Here is a 9060-nt window from a genome sequence, read left to right as displayed (position 1 = left end):
CTTGTTCTCAGAAAAGGGTTTTTCTGTCATTGAAAAGACAAGGGCAAAGTGTTCAGTACCCCATAATTTGAGTACCTGGTACAATGTCATTCAACTGCCTGCAGAGTTGTGGATAACATGTGATTGACATTTCTGTAAATGAGATCAACATATTTGCAATACCTCATTTTGTTTTCTGTTCCTTGACTTTTACTGACATCCAGTGGAGACACACTCAAACCTCTTTCAAGTGCTAATACCAAGTCCTTTCCTGTAAAGCACCTCTAAGTTAAGTTACCAATGGGATGGAAAGCCTGCCTTGAATGTGTCTGGTTTTCAGAAGATTCTTCGTTGTTTAGTCTGTTCACAATACACGCTCTTTTACAAATTCAAACCTTAAAACTGTTTCATTATTTTCAAACACCACTTATTCCCAGTGCTGACAAAACCATTCTCATGGTTTAGTTTCTGTTGCATGGTACAATTTCATATTCTCCTCCTTCTTCTTCTTATCAACCTACAAATATAGGAAAATAGATTAGAAACAACGTCTGCTTCAAGGACTGTGTCCTCATCACTGTCAAATGAAGCCTTCTCTGTGTTCTCATCACAATTTGAAAGAAGGCCAGTGTATTATTTTTGTATGTGTGAACTCTGCTTACTGACTGAAGGAAGATTGCAAATACCATAATTAAACCCTCACATAAGTACACACAAAACCCAGATCCCAACAAGGGAGCATGCAGGATCCATTAACCAGAATCATCTTAAGAATAAATGGAACTTAAAACAATCTTACCTGAGCTTTTTTTCTTATCCTTCTCAACTAATAATAGCTCCTAGAATCCATACTTACTACTGACATTTTAAACCACAGCAATCCAACAAAGTTCAGTGCCTTGCATTTGGTCAGGCTGAGCTGCTCAGCAGCACAAAGCAAACCTAAAGCCCACAATTCCACATCCTAGCCACACTACGACTGCTAGTCAACAGTATACTCAGAAAAGCAGAGGTGCTCCAAGATTTACATCATCCAGAATGCCCACAACCCTTTCAAGAGAAAGGGAAACATCTCCAGACTTGAGAACATGTGATTGCTACAAACTGAAATACCTGTATCTCAAGGTGGAACATGTTCTTCCTTGAATACTTGCATACAAATCCCACTTAGATTGCAAGGGAGCTCTGGACAATGAAGGGAGCAGCTAACATAGCCTTGTATGAAAAGTCTGTGCTCGACCATCGAATAGGGAAAAGTATGACAGAACTCATTACCCATGGTGAGTCATTTTTTACCACAGAAGGGTGTTCTTTGCTTAGGCAATTGTTAATTAACAGCAGGAGTGGGAGACTTAATTTTCTTTCAAAACACTTTTTTTTTTTCTCTCCAAATGCATAAAATGTTTTTTTTATATTGGAAAGGGAAGTTCAGCCCTCATTTTCTCAGGTAAGTGGGTTTGACCTGGATACTTAGGTTTCAAAGCATTCGTGTAGCTTACGGTGCTATATGAACCATTCAAAATCTGGATCAAATGGCTAGCAACAACGGACAAGACAGCTCCCACAACAAAGCCTACAGAACAGGAGAGACATGAGCTCACACTGTGTGAGATACAGGTCTGGTAAGTGAACAACAATAGGAAAACTGGCATTGTCTTGACAGCGAAGTTATTGTAAGATGAACTGACACAGTGGGTCCCTCTTTTTATCTTAAAAATAATAATTGGAATAACAATAGCAACATCAAAGGAGGCTGAACTGGTTCAATACTACTGCTAATCTCCTCAAATTCAGGCAAAACTCATTTATGGTCATGTGTCCAAACTGTAGTTCAGTTGCCTCTGAAGAAAAAATAATTCTACTAGATTCTCCTCATCTCAGTTCCAATAAGGCAAAACAAGTGGGCAGTACAATCATTCTTGTATGTCTCTGTGAATGCAAGAGCAGGAACATGTTCTCTGAAATATGTAATCACTCCCAAGACAGTGTCCTGGCATGTCTCAGATAATCCATATGACCTTCTGGCCTGTACCTCAAACAGGAACGCCTTCTTCATTTGTTTTCTTTGGCATGGACCTCCCTCTTACTTCACTTCCAGTTTAAGCTTCCTGCTTTCAGAAACTATTTCCCTAACAGAGAGAGAGTGCTATCTAGCAAGGTTGGATGAGAAATTTCTCCATGGGCAGAAAATAATACTTTCTGTAAAGCCTGGGGTTGCTAAACAAGGTATCTCCATCCATCCTGTTCTTCATCAGAGAGAACTCCTTTCAAAAACAGCTTCACTGGTTGTCAGGTGTCATAGGTATCCTGATCTGTAGAGGTGCCATCTCACACCTATTAATGTCAAAACGACAGCAGGATGCGGCCCTGACAAGGATTCGTCATCTCATTAGCAGTCGCTAATCAGTCAGATCATTAGCAGTCTGTGCACACAGTCCTGTCAGGCTCCCTGGGGTGCTGCAGTTTGCATTCCTCAAGAGAAAGACTGATAGGAAGAAGGCCACTGGGATGAAATCCCGATGCAATTCCAATAATATCCAAGTTTGGCTTTCTGTGGAACTGAGGAATGAGAAGCAAACAGGAGACAATTTCTTGCTTCACTGGGAGGGATCCACGCCACCTTTCCATAGACATTTCACCCAGGTGCGTAATTAGGAGACCCAGGTTTAGAATGTGCATCCAGTTTCTGCAGTTGTCCTGCTCCTCCTACTGCCCAACATCTCAGCTACAGACCCAGCCATGACCATCTCTCCAGCAAGAAACTAGGCAGCCATCACCTGCTTTTGCTTTGGGCTGGGATGTGCTGTTACTGTTCCATGCTGGTTTATGGTGGAGCTTAACTCTTAGGCCACCTCATAGTTAAAATAGCTTAAATGATGTTTCAGCTAACAACAGGCAAGGGTGCGATACTGAAGGGAAAACCCAAGGAAAGCTATACAAGGCTGTTGCCTGAAGCTTGCAGAGAGAAACAGAAGCCCCACTGAAAGACAATAAATTTGATTTTAAGTGAGTACCTGCACCACTGACTATACATCCTGTGATGTACTGTGTTAAAATCCTGAATGACTTTTAGGAGGTGAAGCACCATCAGAAAGCAGTAACGTTCCTCTAGTTAAAATGCACAGAAGCAAGCAGAAGCAATGACGTTCAGGTTCCAACTTCAGGACTCCATTTTCCCCATTGTATGCAACTGACTCAAAAAGTCAACTCCACCCTTCTTATGCACTGCCAAGCCCTAACACAGATACATAGGCAGGGCAGTCAGGTTTTCTTTATAACAGAAAAGTAAATGCTTCTAAAATGCAAGCCAGTAGACTATTACAGACAGAGAGAATTACATTGCTCTGACGTGTTTGTTTGGATACTAATCACATAGTACTGAAAACAGAGGACATTTGATCATTACTTGCTTTCAGCTACCAATGACTAGGGGAGAAGGTGGAGAAGTTTAAAAAAACAAAACAAAACCAAACCACAAAACCAAAACAAAAAAAGGCAAGCCCATAAGACTGTCTTTCAGAAAGGACAAAACCAAATATTTATTAAAATATTCATTTTACACAAAAACTGCCTTGATGCATACCATACTTTTCAGTGTTTCAACTCATCTGAAATGCCAGCTGTAAGCAGTACGTTAAATACATTGACAAGCTGTCTCATTTCATTTTACAGGCAGCTCTTTGTCTTTTGTAAGTACGTTCTTTAAGACTTTCTGCAGTTTTCTGAGTGAGTTATCTTAAACATGCCTACCCTTGCTGGAGAACTCTTAATGTGGCACAGCCTACATCCATGATTTTGTTACAAATGATTGATTAATAACACCTCTCTTTACATGCAGGCCACCATCACAATGGAGTTAAGAGAAAATTATTAGTGAGTGCCTCAGTGTACACACTTTGAAATACAAACTGACATTTGGATTACATTCTGTGCAATTCATAGCACAAAAGGACTCAACCTTGTACTGGCATTTAGATACCAGAACATCATATGAATGTAGTATTTTAATAATAATTATACTGTGTACCTCGGATTTGGGGTCCCAGTTTATGATCCACATCTTGGAACAAAATCTGCCTGTCTGCCTACCTACCTGAAAACTTCAGCTTGCCTGATCATCATGTTCTTAAACATTAAGTATGCCAAATTAGCGCAAACACTTCAGTAAACAAACTCGGGTGACTTGGACAACAACATGGAAGTTAGACATTGACAGAAGGAATCCTGAACTCCCTGTTCCTGTCTGAGAAAGTTCTGCTGCTTAAATAAAAGCCACAGGCTAATCAGGGATTTGACAATACTTTATGCTCCCCCACTGGAACCGTGTATGCCGGGTGCAGCATTACAACTTCATGCGAATTATGCACATCAAGATTTAAAACCAGATCTTTTCTGTTGTAGAGGAATCCTATTTCCTACACATCTTTCATAATCAGTATTTAAAGCACAAAACAACAATTAATCCTTAATTCCTAGTACATGGAAGCTGTAGTGGGATGCACGATGGAGTTAAGAGGAACTCACTGTTGTTCCCCATCCTTGGGGGGTTAGCTGCAGGAGAAATTAAACCAGCAAGGGACTACTAAAACATCCACTCCTGGGACGGCATCTATACTTGGGGCAGCCAGAGGCTCCACGTCACCACACGTCTGTTCTGGCTCCTCCTAATAACAAGGCCAGAAGTTAGAGAGGAAACAAGTTGTCATAGGAGACAACCATGCAACTTCTAGGGGCTTATATCCCCAAAGACTCCTGTGGGCAACTTCTCCCGCTGAATGGCATTCTTCTGACCTCTCTCACTTGATGCTGGCTCAGACTGGGCTCAGGAGTGCCTTGGCTTGGGAGGCACACCAAGGCTATTTATTTTTTTTATATAGCCAGCATAGGCCCCACAAGTGCAACTACTGCAAGGCTACTGAAAACTGTGGGCACAAGCAGGTGCCCCACAAAGCTCTGCTTCATGACTGTCTATACCTCTGCTAGACACTTGCAGTGTCATGGCTCAGATATCACGGACTCATAGAACAGTTTGTGTTGGAAGGGACCTTTAAAGGTCATATAGTCCGCCTACCCCCCACAATGAACAGGGACATCTTCAACTAGATCAGGTTGCTCAGAGAACCACTATAACTAAGAACCATTACAAACTTCAGAGCCATGCATAAATAGCACAAATGATGTTAAGCAATATATCTCATGATCAGGTTTTCTTAAAAGAAACTAATTATACTCACAAGCATAGAAATTCAGTAATACCTTAACACAATAGTGAAGTGTCACAGATGACTTATCCAGTGTTCAGAGTGTCTGTTTTACTTGGGCTGTACAATACGAACCACATGTGCCAGTAGGTGTTAGCAAGAATAGAATCCTAGAATCATAGAATCGTTAAGGTTGGAAAAGACCCTTAAGATCATCGAGTCCAATCGTTAACCTATCACTGCCAAGTCCACCACTAAACCATGTCCTCGAGCACCACGTCTACCCTTCTTTTAAATACCTGCAGGGATGGAGACTCAACCACTGCCCTGGGCAGCCTGTTCCAATGCCTGACTACCCTTTCGGTGAAGAAGTTTTTCCTAATGTCCAACCTAAACTTCCCCTGGCGCAGCTTGAGGCCGTTTCCTCTCGTCCTATCCCTTGTACTTGGGAGAAGAGACCGACCCCCACCTCACTACAGCCTCCTTTCAGGTGGTTGCCTAAGAAAACACAGTTTTACCCCTTCTTACAATGGAAGTGTAGGCAAGTGCAGATTTCCCGGGAGGTTTAAGCAGATTTGTGCTACCACCAGCAGAAGTGTGTGTGGGGTGCATACCTCACATTGTCTGATGTAGTTGCAGCTGTGCCTCCCTTTGACATAGGTCAGTGGTGGCTCTGTCCGCAACAGATTAATATCCTCAACTTGAAAATACATTATTAGGCTACACGATAACTTTTTAAAGCAAAACCAAATTGTTGTAATTCAAGAGTCAAAAGCCCTTCACACTTCAATTTTAAAGAATCTTCTGATGCAGGATGTGTAGAAGCAAACCAACTGATGCAGCAAATACCCTCCTGACACCTAAAATATTTAGAAAATACAGGACTGCAATCAATAACAAACAGCATGATACAAATGTAAAATGTAAAGTCTTTGTGTGCATCAGGAAAGCAAACAAAGAATAAATCTTCAGATGAGTCAATACAGACATCAACTGCAAGAAGTTATACATGCAGTACAGGCCAGATAAGGGCACGCCGTACAGGTTTTGTAACATACACAAGCAATACCATTAAGACACATTTGGGTCAGATTCATATTACACCAAGCATACGTAAGAAATGCTTCACAGTAAAGACAGTAAAATTGTTTCCCCTCAACCATCTTTCTAGAAATAAAAGGCAAATGCTGCTCTTAATTCACACAGATTAAAGAAAAGCCTATTAAAGTATTTTTTCCATAATAAAACCATTCAAAGCTAGGTCACAGCTGGTCTTTGCACAAATATCCAGCAGGTAGGAAACAGAACAAAATGTGGGCCCTTCTCCTAACCTACTGTAAGGAACAGGCGATTTTAGTTCCTGCTTTAAAGGACAGCAACAATTGCTCTATCCCCAACCACACACAGGGAGAAACACACCCCACCAAGGGATTTGCACATATTCAAGAGCAGGAGGTGTTTCACCGGAATCACCGAGATGTTTCGTAATGGTCTGAGTTAAAGCAGGACAGCTCGGGCAGCAGAGAACCAGCCCTGAGCCTGAAAGCTGAAGCCAGATGCAAGTTGAAAATAGGGTGCAAACTCTAAACAGAGGAGATGATTAATCACTGGAACTAGCTACCAAGAGAAGCAGCAGACTCTCCACCTCTTGAAGATCTTTGAGTCACGTCTGAGTGCTTCTTTGGAAGATCTGCTTAGCCAAACAAATGTTTCTCAGTACAAGACAGTTGAGATGGGTAACGTGAAACCGCCTGTATTACAAAACAAATCCCGCAAGGCGATCTAATATCCCTTCTGCCTTTATGTCCTGGATGATTCTATGAATCACACACAAGTATCTCCTCCTGAAAAGAGAAATGCCTTCATACTTATTTGCAAAACACTACATGCATAAACATATAACATGTAAAAAACATAATTTCCACAGCCATTATGAAAGAACATGGCTAATCGGTTAAGGTTTTCTCTAAGCTCACTTTTAAGAAGCATACTGGAAAGAATTATGTTTTTAGTTAACTCTGAGGAAAATTAGTTTTCCTGATTCTACAATTTCACTTAAAATAATGATCTGTATTTACATATAACACTATTAAAAACTCAAATTCATTACAAAACTTTAAATTACTTCATATATTAAAAGCTACACAGATATTTCCTTACCCCTGTTTTTGTAGTGACCTTATAGGATTTTAAGCCTACTATGCAAAACCTGACATATATAAATTCTAAAGGCTTGGCAAACCCATCTTCCACCATCAGTCTTACAAATAGGTGCATAACATTGCTGTTTTCAGCACGTAAGAACTACCTTGGCTTGTCAATCAAAAGGCTCCTCTCAAAATCTTTAGATGCTCTCTTAGAATACCAATCTTTGCTTTCTTCCTGTAGTTCAGGTCAACAGTCATCTCCAGTCATTTTACTTGGCTGGTTGGGCTTTTTTCATGACGTTACAATTAAGAAGTTAATCTTGGGGAAAAAAAAAAAAATCCTGTGCTCATTATATTAAACAAATGATGAGTAAAGCTATGTGAGCTCTGGGGGGTTTTTTCCCCTCAGTTCAGTTGTTGAATATTAATAAAAACTCTTGTGCTTAGATTAAACCAACTTTGAAATTTATTTATTTTTTGTAAGAGAGAGAGGTGAGGGAAGACAAGGAAGTTTCCTGTAAAATAAACCCTCCTTCACATTTCCAGTCTTTTCCTCTTGTATTTGAAACAAAGAATACGCTGCTCACACTTATATACAATGTAATTTGTTTTGAACAATTACAAGAGTGAAGGAGGACAAGCAAGGGCTAGACTCAACTTGTGAGAGGTCATCACCCATCTCTTTACCCGGTATTGAACTGGTCAGAGCACTCACACACACGTCACACTTCAACCTCAGTACCCAGTTTAAATTCTCTTTGCTGCCCAAGGTGATTTGAATACTTTTTTTTTTCTCTTTAAGAAAAATATCCAAGCCACCAGTCATGGAATATCCATGAAAATCTCTACAATGTCTCCTGTCAGAGCTGTTCTAAAAATTTATATATACCTCAGAAAATGACCATATTACAAGCACTCACGCCTGGGATCTGGGATCTATGCATTTCAGACCTCCTCTGTCAAACTAGGACAGCTTCTGCAGGGGAGAGTGCATACTCCCTCCTCCAGAACATCCTCCAGTAATTTGCTTACAGTAGTCTTGACAAATAGAAAATACGAACTTTCAAACCTTTGCAGCAGAGAATTTAAGTCTCCCATTAGACTTAGAGATAGAAAGGAATTTCTTTATTAGTCCTGACCATTTTATCCAGTCTCCTTCCCTTCCTTCCTTCCAGTGTAAACTGAGTTCAGCATTTGACTCCAACGTTCAAGTTGTCTCAGGACAAGAACCTGGAAGAAAGTAGGTTCATTTCATGGAAGTGAATCTTTGAAGGAAAGAGAAAGAAGTCAATATATGAAAAGCAGAAGGAAAACCTCCCTTCTCCAATTTAAGAAATAGGTAATTTTTTCTGCTTTAAAACAGAATTGCTGATATTTTTGACATTTTTAAATACATACGCAACTGGAACCTGCATGGTTCTGATTTTCCTCTTGCCATCACCCATCTTCCTCATTTTGTTCTCCAGATGCAGCTTGAACATCTTGATCCAACCTCCCCATTTCAGTAACACTTAAACTCACCATTTAGGGCATGGATTTTCAAACCCATTTCTGTAAATTGAGGGATTAAATTCTTTGAACTCTGGCTTAGCTGTAGTGAAGCAGAAGTAGAAGTAAAGCTTCCTAACAAGCCTTTTACATAAATAGCCAGCTTTACAGTTTCAGTCTACAGACTGAAGGATAGATGGAGAAAAAGCACCAGAGTTCATAGAATCACAGAATCGTTAAGGTTG

This window comes from Platalea leucorodia (assembly GCF_965183815.1).
Source record: "Platalea leucorodia genome assembly, chromosome: 3".
Taxonomy (NCBI): domain Eukaryota; kingdom Metazoa; phylum Chordata; class Aves; order Pelecaniformes; family Threskiornithidae; genus Platalea; species Platalea leucorodia.
Note: the sequence above shows the minus strand (reverse complement) of the source record.